This window comes from Stegostoma tigrinum, unplaced genomic scaffold, assembly GCF_030684315.1.
Source record: "Stegostoma tigrinum isolate sSteTig4 unplaced genomic scaffold, sSteTig4.hap1 scaffold_67, whole genome shotgun sequence".
NCBI classification, from domain to species: Eukaryota; Metazoa; Chordata; class Chondrichthyes; order Orectolobiformes; family Stegostomatidae; genus Stegostoma; species Stegostoma tigrinum.
In genome coordinates this window covers 245493-247779 of record NW_026728611.1, presented here as the reverse complement: position 1 = coordinate 247779, position 2287 = coordinate 245493, and positions in this window count along the sequence as shown.

The window sequence follows — 2287 nt, the reverse complement described above, 5'->3', positions numbered from 1 at the left end:
AGGAACAGATGAGGAGAGAAGGATAAAGAGGGACAGGGACAGACGGAGAGAGACAGAGAGAGGGAGAGAGAGATGGTAGGCTAAGGGAGGGAGACAGAAAGGGGACACAGAGGAAGAGAAGGACAAAGAGAATGAGGGACAGAGAGAGAGGTAGGGTAAAGGATATATGAGAGATAGGGACAGGCAGAGTGGATGGCACAGAGATGGACAGAGAGAAGAATGGCGGGAGAGTGATGAGAGAAATAATGGGAAAGGAAGTGAAGAATTGAGAGCGGGAGGGGGACAGTGAGTGTAAGCAAGAGTGTTACAGGTGTGTGAGGTGTGTGTGAGAGACAGGGATGATAGAGGGAGAATATGAGTGAGCGGAGCAGAAGGAGAGAGATACAGAGAGAGGGGCAGGGAAGTGGGAAAGGGATGGGACAGTGGGACAGAAAGAGAGGTGTGATGGGGAAAGAGAAGGGAGAGGGCAAAGAGGTAGAGGATAGATGTGGAGAAACTGATAGTCGGGGGTGGAGGGGGAGAGAGAGAGGGCCTGAGGCAAAGAAAGAGAGGGAAATGGAAGGGGAGAGGGGGGGTAGAGGGAGAGGAGGACAGAGGGAGAGCGAGGGACCAGAGGCAGGGAGAGGAACAGATAGAGACATTGGTAGAGATAGAGAGAGATGGAAGGAGAGGGGCAGATATATAGAGAAGGGTGGGTACAGACTGGGACAGAGAGAGAGAGGGGGTGCAGGGAGAGACAAAAAAAGGACAGCGAGAGAGATAGAACATAAACGTAGAAAAGTACAGAGCAGGAGCGGGCCCTTCAGCCCATGATGTTGCACCAAACATGGCGTCAAACTAAACTAATCCCTAATGCCTGCCGCTGGAGCATTTCCCTCCATTTCTTGCACAACCATGTGCATAAGTAATATTCTCTTAAACACCCCGATCTTATCTGCCTCTATGACCACACTTGCCTGAGTGTTCCACACTCCTACCGTACTCTGTAAAAATGTGCCTCTCACTTCTCCTCTGAACATGCCTCCCGACTTTCCACCAATCTTAAAAACATGTCTCCTGGTTTTCAACTCTGGGAAAAATATTCTGGTTGTCAAATCTACTTATGTATCCCATAATTTTACAGACTTCTATCAAGTCTCCCCTCAGGTCTACTGCTTCAGAGAAAACAATCCATGTTTATCTACAGGTGAAAGAGAAAATTGCTGGAAAATCTCAGCAGAACTAGCAGTATCTGTGAAGAGAAATCAGAGGCAACATTTTGGATCCAGTGTCTCTTCCACAAAACTGATTGTAGTCAGGAAACTGAGTCTTTCTAGCCTCTCCATAGAGGTCATACTCTCTAATCCAGCCTCCATCTTGATAAAACTAGCAAACCTGGAAAAGGCACAACAAAGCATCTTCTTCCTGAGAAGTTGAGGAAATGGCTTAGGAGATTTAGTACGCCTGCACCACAGAAAACATTCTATCCAGGTACAGCAACTGCTGGTCCGGACTGTAAGAAACTACTGAAGTTTGAAGGCCAGATCATCACAGAAGCCAACCTTCCATTCATTAACGCCATTACACATCTTTTTGCCAAGAAAACCTGCCAATATAATCGAAGGCCCACCCCAAATGCTAAGGCTCTCCTACATCCTCTTCCATCAGGCAGAGCGTACACAAGTTTGAACACACACACTGGCCCCTAATTTGACAAAAACATTGAAATGTACCACAGTAAACCCCAGTGGGATAAGGTTGGAAAAACCAGCACCACCCTCAGTTTGCTACCAGAGCGACGTGGTGCTTAGTTGCTGCAACATTGAACTGAAATCAGAAAATCCTAGATGGACTGATTAATAAGTGAATTTGATTGATTGATCAATTTGGATAAAGAGATATTTCAGCACATTCTTCAGCTGCTGCCTAAACTTAGTCTGGGTCACGGCATAAATCGCAGTGTTTGTGCAACAACTGAGGAGCTGCAGCATGAAGCCCAATTCCAGCACAAACATATCTAGATATACAGAATTATATCCAAAGTACCACACCCGATTCCACATAGAATACACCATTAACAGTGACCATAACAGGATGAAATTGGCCGAGATCACGAACAGTAAAATGATGGATTTTTTTCGATTTTGCATTTCTGTGTCACACTGACCATCCCCATTTGTGTGAGCCCGGAGTCTCCTGCGGGCTCTGCTGGTCACTAAAATGTGTCTGACAGTGAAAACATTCAGCAGCAGAATCAGGAGAAATGGGAGAGTCGGGGTTAGAATGTGGTGAAGGAACTCGATTGTGA